This window comes from Grammomys surdaster, unplaced genomic scaffold (genome assembly GCF_004785775.1).
Source record: "Grammomys surdaster isolate TR1022 unplaced genomic scaffold, NIH_TR_1.0 125612, whole genome shotgun sequence".
NCBI lineage: Eukaryota > Metazoa > Chordata > Mammalia > Rodentia > Muridae > Grammomys > Grammomys surdaster.
In genome coordinates, this window is record NW_021620455.1 from 2,121,323 (window position 1) to 2,131,494 (window position 10,172).

The window sequence follows — 10,172 nt, forward strand, 5'->3', positions numbered from 1 at the left end:
ATATATATATATTAAAATCTAAAAAAAAAGAATTTTGTTGAATTTTTGATGGCAATTCATTGAATCTGTAGGTTGCTTTTGGTAAGATGGCCATTTTCATTGTTAATCCTACCTATCCATGAACATGAAAGATTTTTCAATCTTCTGATATCTTCTTCAGTTCCTCTGGTACTTAAAGTTCTTGTCATACAGATCTTTCACTTACTTGGTTACAGTTACACCCAGATCTTTTATATTATTTATGGCTATTATAAAGGGTGTTGCTTCCCTACTTTCTTTCTTGGCCTGTTTATCACTTATATAAAGGAGGGATACTGATTTCTTTGAGTTACTTTTGTATTCATCCACTATGCTGAAGGTGTTTATCAGCTGTAGGAGTTTTCTGGGAAATTTTCAGGGGTTGCTTATGTATACTATCTTATCATCCACAAATAGCGATACTTTGACTTCTTCCATTCCAATCCTTATCCTCTTGACCTTTAGTTGTCTTAATGCTCTGACTAGAACTTTGAGTACTATATTGAATAGACAGGGAATAAAGTGCACTGACTTGTCTTGTCTGTAATTTTAGTAGAAATGCTTTTAAGTTTCTCCCCATTTAGTTTGATGTTGGATATTGGCTTGCTGTATATTGCTTTGATTATGTTGAGCTAAGTGCCCTATATCCCTGATATCTCTAATACCTGTAACACGAAGAGGTATTGGATTTTATCAAAGGCCTTTTTGGAATCTAATGACATAATTATGTGATCTTTTTCAGTTTGTTTACATGGTGGATTATGTTGATAGATATTCATATATTGAACCATCCCTGTATCCCTGGGATGAAGCCTACTTGATCATGATAGATGATGTGTTTAATATGTTCTTGGATTTGGTTTGCAAGTATTTCATTAAGTACTTTTGCATCAATGTTCATAAGAGAAATCAATCTGAAGTTATCTTTCTTTTTTGAGTCTTTGTGTGATTTAGGTGATTGTGGACTCATAGAATGAGTTTAGCAGTGCTCCTTCTATTTCCGTTTTGTGGAATAATTTGAGGAGTATTGGTATTAACTTTTTTGGAAAATCTTGTATAATGCTGCATTAAAACTACCTGGCCCTGGGATTTTTTTGGTTAGAATACTTTTAATGACTGCTTTTATTTCTTTAGGGATCATAGGGCTGTTTAAATGGTTTAGCTGATCTTGGTTTAACTTTGGTAAGTGGTATCTGTCTAGAAAATTGTCCATTTTGTTGAGATTTTCTAATTTTGTGGAGTACGGGCTTTTGAAGTAAGACATAATAATTCTTTGAATTTCTTCAGTATCTATCATTATGTCTCCCTTTTCATTTCTGATTTTGTTTATTTGGATGCTGTCTGTCTTTTGGTTAGTTTGGCTAAGGGCATGTATATCTTGTTGATTTTCTCTAAGAACCAGCTCTTGTTTTCATTGATTCTTTGTATTGTCTTCTTTGTTTCTAATTGACTGTTTCCAACACTGATTTTGATTATTTCCTTCCTTCTACTCCTCTTTGGTGTGTTTTCTTCTTTTTCTAGAGTTTTCAGGTGTACTTTTGAGTGGCTGGTATGAGAACTTTTCTAATTTCTTTATGGAGGCTCTTAGTGCTATGAACATTCCTCTTAGTACTGCTTTCATTGTGTCCCATAAATTTGGATATGTCTTACCTTCATTTTCATTGAATTCTAGAAAGTCTTTAATTTGTTTCTTTATTTCTTCCGTGACCCAGAGATCATTGTGTAGAGAGTTGTTTCATTTCCATGAGTATGTAGACTTTCTGGTATTTTTGCTGTTGTTGAAGTTTGGCTTAATCCATGGTGGTTTGATAAGATACAGGTGTTATTTCATTTTTTTTTTTGTATCTGTTGAGGCTTGCTTTGTGATTAACTATATGGTCAGTTTTGGAGTAGGATCCATGAGGTGCTAAGAAGAAGATATACTCTTTTTGTGTTTGGGTGAAATATTCTATAGATATCTGTTAGTTCCATTTCAATAATAATGTCTGTTAATTTCATTATTTCTCTGTTTAGTTTTTGTCTGGATGATCCATCAATTGGTGAGAGTAGGGTATCGAAGTCCCTCACTTTCAATGTGTGGGATTTGTTGTGCGATTTAAGTCTTAGCGGTATTTCTTTTACAAATGTGAGTGCCCTTGTGTTTGGAGCATAGATGTTCAAAATTGAGATATTATCTTGGTAGATTTTTTTCCTTTGATGAGTATGAAATACCTTTCTTGTCTTTTTTGATTAATTTTAATTGAAAGTCTATTTTATTAGATATTAGGATGGCTACTCCAGCTTGTTTATTGGGTCTGTTTGCTTGGAAAACTTTTATCCAGTGCTTTAATCTGAGGTAATACCTATCTTTATTGCTGAGATGTGTTTCTTGTATGCAGCAGAATGATGGATCCTGTTTTCCCATACATTCTGTTAGTCTGTGTCTTATAATTGGGGAATTGAATCCTTTGATGTTGAGAGATATGACCAGTGATTGTTATTTCCTGTTAGTTTTATATTAGTGGTATTAGTGTGTGTGTGCCTTCCTTGCTTTTGCTGGTGTGACATTACTTACTTTCTCTGTTTTCTTGGATGTAGTTATCCTCATTAGGTTGGAGTTTCCTTCTAGTATTTTTTGTAGGGCTAGATTTGTGGCTAGATATTGTTTGAATTTGTATTTGTCTTGAAAGATCTTGTTTTCTCCATCTATCGTGATTGAGAGTTTTGCTGGATATAGTAGTCTAGGTTGGCATCTGTGATTTTTTTTTCCAGAGGTTCAAAGATATCTGTCCAGGCCCTTCTAGCTTTTAGAGTCTCTGTTGAGAAGTCAGGTGTAATTCTGATAGGTCTGCCTTTGTATGTTACCTGCCCTTTTCCCCTTATTGCTTTTAATATTCTTTCTTTGTTCTGTAGATTTCTGTGTTTTGATTATTGTGTGGTGGGAGGATTTTGTTTTATGATCCACTCTCATTGGTATTCTATAAGCTTCTTGTATGTTTATAGGCATCTCTTTCTTTTGATTGGATAAGTTTTCTCCTATGTTTTGTTGAAAGTATTTTCTGGGCCTTGGAGCTGGAACTTTTCACCTTTTTCTATTCCTGTTATTCTTAGGTTAGGTCTTTTCGTGGTTTCCCCAATTTCCTGTATGTTCCATGTCAGGAATTTTTTAGCTTTAACATCTTCTTTGACTGATGTATCAATTTCATCTACTGTATCTTCTATACATGAGATTCTGTCTTCCATCTCCTGTCTTCTGTTGATGATGCTTGTGTCTGTTGTTCCTGTTTTCTTCCCTAGGATTTCCATCTCCAGGATTCCCTCAGTTTGTGTTTTCTTTATTGCTTCTATTTCCACTTTCATGTCTTGCACAGATTTATTTATTTCCTTCACCTATTTTATTGTATTTTGCTGCATATCATTAAGGGATTTATTTGTTTCCTCTTTAAAGATCTCTATCTGCTTGATTATATTTTTCTTTATTATCTCCATATTTAAAGTACATATTTTTGTAGACATCATATAGTCTGGTTATGCTTTATTCTGCAACATAAAAACTATGTAGTAATTAATATAGATATTCTAAATAGTTTTATTTAACATGGTTATTTCACTATAATATATTAAAGATAATTTCTATGTTTAGAAACTGAATGAATTTTTCAGCACTCACAAGTTGTTGCTCTTTTTCTTGTTATTATTTGTTATAGTAAGAAACTTTTCTTTTTCTTTAATGGCATGTAATAATCTTTTAAAAATTTTTATTGATTTTTTTTGTGTGAATTTCACATCATGCATCTCAGTCAAACTCATTTCCCCATCCCTTTGTATCTGCCCTCTGCCCTTGCAACACCCCCCTCCGAGAAAATAAAAAACAAACAAGACAAAAATGTCTTCATGGAAGCTGCAATGTGTCACAATGTGTCATACAGTACACCCTTTTGTACAAACATATTCATTTGCAAATGTTCATTGCAAGGAGTCATTGGTCTCATTTGAGAACTCTGGCTTCTGTTACAGTATCAATATTTGATCCTCACTAGGACTTCTCTCAGATATCCTGTTGTTGTCCTATGTCACAGATCTGTAGGACCAATCCCTTAGAGTAGTTTATGGATGGGATTGATGTTGGGGTGGACCAACTTAAAGCCCTGGATCTGGGTTCAGGTGATAGCTGAGTTAGACTCTCTCACACCCACACCACCAAGGCCCCCTCTCTGGCACTGTCTTCCCTGGCTCACTCAAGAAGGGGTGGGGCCATTTCTCCTGCTTTCATGACTTTAGGGCTAGTTTTCCTGCCTGCCAAAGGTGGCAAGAGGCCAGGGATTGGGAGGGCATCTTTCCCATGCCCATACCACTGCACAGCAGACAGACAAGAGGCAGATGCAGCTCACTGATGCTCATATCCTCCAGGGAAGTTCACTTGCATGCCTGACAGCAAGGCCAGATTTACTGTCCTGCCCAGACAAGGTTGCAGGCAGCCACCCAGATCGAGGATATTGCCATGGCCTTTGGTATGTGTCACTGATATCAATATAGGTCCCCTGTTTCTGCATGGCCACAGACGCAGACTTAGACTTCCCCCAAGGCCTCAGGTAGCAGGGCAGGCTATGCACATCAGACTTTTTCTCACTAACCTCACATCTCCAGTTCTGCCTCTCCTCATGGTGCTCAAATCATTCTGCTTCCCCTTTTCTCCCATCCCTCCACCACATACATTGTAGTGGCTCCCAGTGTGGATGGGCCACACAGTGGTTGGGCCTCTGGGTGCCTTCTTGCATCATAATAATCTTAATATATGCAGTTACTTGACTATGGTGTTGCTCAACTTAGGTTCTCTTGCACTGAGTTCTAAACAAGCCTGATATTTTAGATTCTGAGACCAGACAAGTTTGAGTGCATTAAGGGCACTATGACAGTAGACTGGACTGAATATATGCTACAAGAGACATGTCATAACAGGAGAGACTGTTAAAGCATCATTTACTTACTCCAAATACTCAAGAGACTGACTGACCAAAGAAAGATTCTGTCAAGACAAGCTTGGTGAATAAATGGTTTTATGGGCAGTTGCATTAATCAAAAGTCTCACTCCTAGTTAGTTTTAGCATCTGTACACCTTAGTATCTCTAAGATTTGTATAGATAGATAGGAAAGACTGGTGATTGGATTCCCAGGAGAGCACCCTGTGACCTTTTCCAGTGGAGCATGACAACAACCCCATTACCATCACCACAGATCTAGCTCCATGCTCGATCACTTTGCTCAGTTCATTGCCATTGCTGTAGACCAAGCTCTCCTATGGGCCATCAAAGCCACTGTGCTTCAGGGTGGCAATAGATGTGTCAAGCTGTACAAGACGCGGCCGTATTGCTTTCTCTGACATGGCATCTCCAACTACAGCAGTTGTGATGGGATTCAGAGGCTAAGCAATGGCCTTTACCATCTCATTGGGTTAGGTGAGGATTGTATTCAAGAACCAAAGTATGTTCTAGATAAATAAAGTGTTCAAGCAGAGTATATTGTGAGTTTCAAGGTCTTACTATTCTTCAGATTCTAAAGTGTATGAAAGGCTTGATGCCTTCTGGGTATACAACAATGGGCTCATTCTCTCCACTGACTAAGTAATTAAAAGGAAGGGAAGACATGATACTGGAAATCATAGAGAACTTAGGTATAGCCATTGTATAATAAAGAAAGTTAGGGTCCTTTCTTGGATTCTAAGTGTTATGGATATGTTAATTTAAGAAACAACTCACACTGAAGTGCAAGGGCAATTTACTGCAGATTAAAGGAAAAACCTTGGGTTCAGGTGAGCTGTAAATCTTGCAGCTTCTCAGAGTAAAAGAATTGAGAACAGAAAGCAGGACAGGAAACATTCTGTTTGAAATAAAACAAGTAAGTAAGAAAACAAACAACCATAGAGGTCAGCCACATGGCTGGAAGGATTACCTTAGAAAAAAAAATAAAGAAGGTCTAACGTGTTAGAGAATTTTAAGAAAATCTAGGATAAGCAAGCTGTATATCTTGCAACTGCCTTGAAGGAAAGGGATGAAAAAAAAAAAAAAGAAGGGGAAACTATGTTTGAAAACCACCCTGAATATTTAAGAGCTTAGTTCTGCCAAGAGAGAGTAAGCCATTCCTTCATAACTCCTGCTTCACTTGAGGTCTGTCAGATGTTTCTGAGCCAGAAGGCTGAAGAGAGATGCTCCAACGTTTAAGAAAGAAAGAAAGAAAGAAAGAAAGAAAGAAAGAAAGAAAGAAAGAAAGAGAGAGAGAGAGAAAGAAAGAAAGAGAAGAGAAAAGAAAAGGAAAGAAAAGAAAAGAAAAAAATCACCCTGAAGGAGGGTCTGTCACATGCAACAGATAAGCAGGAGTGGGAAGCAGAGTGTGAGAGAGTGAGGAAGCCTGACAGTGCTAGGAAGTTCAAAGTCATACTTAATGCTCTGTCCAGCACCTGAAAGAAGACGAAGTCCTATCCCTCCTAGTCAGGACTCAGGAAAGCTGGCAGCCCCAACCAAACCTCCTGGCAGCTCCCATGGACTATGCAAGTGGGAGGGAGTTCTAAGAAGGAAAAGTACACTATCTGAAGGCTAACCTACCATTTTAAGGTTGACACCTTCACCTGCTCCACTTCCCCTTCCCCCATCCCCACTCAGTCTAGTCCTTGACCTCTTGCCCACTCAAGGGAGACAACAAGGGCATGGCTCTACCTAGAGGTAGAGTTCATTTTTTACTGTAATTGACTTTGTTTGAATGTGGATTTGCAAGCATCTCCAGCCATTCCAGGACAGTACATCCAGGGCATAGAGCTGAGGAGAAGAGACGGGTTAATTTCTGATTTGTCTTCTCACACTGATTAGGGCAAACACTGAACACTTCATCTCATGTCTTCTGTCTCATGAACACAACCATGTCATGAAAAGCCAATGTGCAAACAGTTTCTTCTAACCAGAACAGAAAGATATTGTTCACCCCAGAGGCTTGTGCACTGGGGTCTTGGTACCAGCTGATGGGCTTTTATGAAGTGGTTAGATACTGAGAACATGCCCTTGTCTCTGCATGTAATTATGTCATACTGAGAGTTGAAGGTCTACTCTTGATCACAGATATAGGAGGAAGCTGAGCATTTGGAAGGAATGGCTAAAGCTCTTGCACCACTAATGCAGCCTCTCCCACACTGTGCTGGCCATGCCTCATGCTAGTTTGTAGAGTAGGGAAAGTTATAGGGAGGCAATCCCAGCAGTGATCCCAGATTGCTTTGGGACCTGGTTCATGGCTGTGACCAGACAATTGTGATTAACCACACAGATGGCTGGACCACAGGCTGGAATCATGTGCACTGGGGCACTGATTCAATGTCTACATGTCAGTGATTGTTGGTTGTGTGGAGAATGTGGAGTAGACAGAAGCAGAGAAGGGCTGGAGGAAGATGGTGGGCTAATACACCAGTCCTTATTCCTTTAAGCAGTTCAGTGAGATGTGATTGAGCCTCTGAATCCAGGAAGACAATTAAGGCATGAATCTGATTACTGGGGCAAGAGGAGTTTATGTCAAGGTCCAGCCCCAGCCTGGAGAGGTGCCCTGGCCAGAGCCCAGGTGTCAGGCAAGGCCTGTAGTTTGCCATGACTGTAGAAGAATCAGATAGCCATGTTCCAACATAAAATGGTTCGTGCCCTTGAAGGCCACAGCAGTCATGTTACCCTCTGGGGAGCGAGAAGCTTGCTTCATGGACCCAGACCAGTACACGTCTAGCACCATTTGCTAAGGGTGGGCCATTTCAGGTCTGGGATAGGATGTGCTTAGGTGAAATTTGTTCTTGCTCACTGGATGAGGAGAGTGGACATGAAAGAACAGAATTCTGACAACTGCACAGCCTGAGGACATTATCCACTTATAGGATATGAAAGTGCATGGTGACCAGTGACAGTCTGTGCCAGAGGACAGCAGACAGGGCTGGGAAAAGAGCTCTGATGTTGGCCTCTTAAGTATTTCTATCTGGATGAGGGGCTCTTTGAGACTAGAAGAAATTGTGGTTTGGGGAGTTAATGGCCAAGGCACAAATGTTGTACCCTGATCTGCCTGAGTGTTCCCTCTACCCTCTGCTGCCACTGGTGATATTGGTAGACAGCAAGTCCCTGGGTAGCAGGACAGGCAAACTGCTCTTGGGTCACCAGTCCTACAAGTGTGTTGCATTGCCTGACAAGAGGCTTGGTCATCTCCCCAGCCAGTCCTGCTCAGGAAGTCAGTGTGGTTCTGCCTAATTGGTCTCTCAGGGCCTGGCTTCTCCCTGTGAGTACTTGCCTCTTCTATAATAGAGGATGCAGGGCCCCTGGTCCTCACACAGACATCTTAGTGTCCCCTCTGTACTTAGAAATGTCACCATTTACTCTTTAGAAATTTTTAGTTTAATCTGATTCTGTTTTCTAATGAATGCTGGTGATTACCTCTCTGTGTGTTTGTGTGTGTGCGTGTGCACACGTGTGCACGTGTGATTTCTCTGTCTGTCTGACTGACTGTCTGTCTTTGTGGTGCCGAGAAACAAGTTTCTGGAGAGGACACCTTGGAAGATTCTTGCCATAGGCTTACCATGTGAGTTTTGTACGGATTGTGGATGTACACATGTTAATTATTAATAACAAAGTTTTGTAATAAGTTTGGGTTATTGAGTTAGAGCATGTGATCCCAGGTGTATGGGATCATTTAAGCTGGCATTTTCAAGAAAATTCTGTAAGCATCTGGAAACAAATGAACAACTTGGACAAATCATAGCATGATCTCCTCTCGAAGCCTCCTTGTAGCTCCCCAATTTCTGTGCCTCTCGGCCCTTCTGTGTCTCTCTCTGCCTTTCCCTGTCTCTGTCTGTCTCTATCTTCCTGTATGTTTCTCTGACTCTGTCTCTATTTTCTATTTTTTGTCTTGCAGTCTTTGTTCCTCTGTGTCTTCCTGATTCTCTTTCTTTGCCTCTATATCTATCACTACACTGTGTGTGTTGGGAGGGGGGCACATATCTACTTCTGTCACTCCTTACTTTTGTCTCACCTGCCTTTCTGTCCCTGTACTTGTCTTTGTCTTCCTATCTCTCTGTCTTTCTATTCTCACCTCTTTTTTTCTTTCCTTGTACCCCATTTTCAGAACTCACATTGAAATATGTAGCATCTCCTGTGCCATTCCATGGAGCAATAGGATCTACTACCTTCTGGGCCACCCCTACAGGGACACAACCTTGAAATGTTCATTCATGTCTCAGAATTCTGAGGCAGATAGGAGTGTTGAGGCCCAAGCCCAAATCAGTAAATTATTTGTATGATGCTAGCTTGATACAAGTGCATGAAAACAATAAAAGTCTTTCATAAACAGATAGGATCTAGTGAATTATTTGCAAATATAAATGTTGAGCTCCAGTAATCATAAATTTAATCAATAGTTCATATAGTCTGTCCTTACCTTATCTCTTAGAGGTTGGCTCTTATGTATCTTAGCATACTCTGTTTAAGGCTTCTTAAATTCAGCTGCAGACTTGTACCTCTGACACAAACATGCGGCTGTGTGGCTACAGGGGCAAGACAGGGCTCAGTCTTGCCTGGTGCCCTACTTAGGTGTCCTACTTTAAAGCCTTCAATCCCCTAGCTTCAATGACATACACATGAATGACTACAGTTTGTATAAGTGAGTGCACCAGTCACCTGTAAAGACCATGGTTGATGCTGTTTTATACAGCCAGGTAAGGGACATTTTGCCATTCTTTCTCTTTTCTTGCCTGTTTCCACCCACTGTCTGAGATCTTGAATAGAAAAAAAGTAATCACATTTACCCCTGTTACCAGGACACACAGATTTTCATGCTATGGAATATTCCTTCTTCTGCTCCATACTCCCTGAAGTCTTGAGAAAGAACCTTCCCAGTGAAGAAAGATCCTGCATCTCTAAGGTTTATGAGTGGCTACATCAGTCTCCTAGAAGTCCTGCATCTAGAATGATGTCTACAGCATTGGCAGGCACAGAGTTCTATCCTTACCCCATGTAACACTGAGCTTGGGCTCTAGGTGAGTTTCGATACATTTGGGTTGGGTTGTTAGCACAAACTAGAACTAGACCATGTCTTTCATCTTCAGATCCTATTAGAGCTTCCACAGAAAACCCACTGCCCCTGGATCCTGAGATCTCCCCAGCTCTGTG